The sequence below is a fragment of the Clavelina lepadiformis genome, chromosome 4 (assembly GCF_947623445.1).
Source record: "Clavelina lepadiformis chromosome 4, kaClaLepa1.1, whole genome shotgun sequence".
In the NCBI taxonomy this organism is placed as follows: Eukaryota; Metazoa; Chordata; class Ascidiacea; order Aplousobranchia; family Clavelinidae; genus Clavelina; species Clavelina lepadiformis.
In genome coordinates this window covers 16,979,795-16,981,044 of record NC_135243.1, presented here as the reverse complement: position 1 = coordinate 16,981,044, position 1,250 = coordinate 16,979,795, and the positions used below count along the sequence as shown (strand labels likewise).

The 1,250-nt window shown below is 42.3% G+C and overlaps 1 long non-coding RNA gene across 1 annotated transcript; it reads right to left on the bottom strand.

The window, feature by feature from the left end:
- Positions 1 to 230: 230 nt before the first annotated feature.
- On the bottom strand, positions 231 to 1,050 carry LOC143451525 (uncharacterized). The gene is made up of 3 exons (XR_013114862.1): positions 875 to 1,050; positions 673 to 793; positions 231 to 538 (listed from the first exon to the last, which is right to left on the bottom strand). It is a non-coding gene; the product is annotated as an uncharacterized LOC143451525 (long non-coding RNA).
- Between the last annotated feature and the right edge of the window lie 200 nt (positions 1,051 to 1,250).

Sequence of the window (1,250 nt, the reverse complement as noted above, 5' to 3'; positions counted from 1 at the left end):
GACATAGGGAACAAGTTCGACCAAAGGTACAGCCAGACTGACAGTGAAATCGTCACCGATCTCGTAATAACTCGACTGCGTTTTCCTGGAACTTGTTCTCCTCCAACAAACATTATTTGCAACAACATTGAAAATTCCCCGCACTAACCATGCTGAATTCTTATTGAATTCTTACAAGAGTTACACACAACTCAGCTTACTTTGCTGAGCAAATTTCTGCAGATCGACTTTTTACATTTATTTCCAAAAAACTTCCCACGATAATTAGGCATGCATTAACACAATAAGGCGTACACATAACCAAATTCATTTTGCACATCTGCATTTAATTATCATCCAAACAACGCCGTATGAGTTGCCGGACTTTGTCCTGCACCTGCTTCGGCGTTTTGGAACACTCCTTGCGTTTGGGAAGGGTCCCATCTGCAAGGGCCGTTAAAGCGTCATCCATATCAATTCCTTCTTTCTTTTCGATGTACCTTTCAAAAACGTCATTTACTTCATGCGACTCATCCGCCGAAAACTGTCGCCGAGATTTCTTTTAAAAAAAGCAGTAAGTTTTTCAAGTTCATAAATTATAATCAAGTCGTTGAAAATAAACTACCGTATACACAGCTACACAAGGCACATGTTTGTGAACTGCAGCGGAACTAGTAACAATTTTTTCCTTACGGGGAAACACAATCTTACACCTGTCGCCGTTAAACCGAACAAGGTTGTCCAGCCCTTTCAACCAGGCGGGCATAACGTTTGTAGCGTACCCATACTTGGCAAAGGTTTTGCGATCGTGCACCTGCATTAAAATCATCCCTTTTTTAATAGTTTTCTACATGAAAGGAGACTGTGGTGACTTAACCCGAATAATCCAACGTACTTGCCTAGTCCGGCATCCATGGTTAAGTTCTTCAACCAGCATAATACGGACCGCGTTAGACCGATGCGAGTTCTCTATGATGAGGAAGGCCATAAGGGTTTCCCAAAGGCATAACGATTGTAGCGTCCTCATATTTTGCGAACAATCGTTGCGTCTCCATACTTGGCGTAAGTTTTCTGACCTCGCACCTGCATTAAAATCACCTCTTTAATAGTTTTTTTATATGAAAGGAGAGTGTGGTGATTAAACGAATAGTCCAACGTCCTTGCCTGGTCCGGCAGCCATGGTTAAGTTCTTGCGCGAGCATGTTGCGGACCACATTTGTCTGCTGCGAGTTTTCGATTATCAGATTGACTATGTGCATTTTCCCATGCAA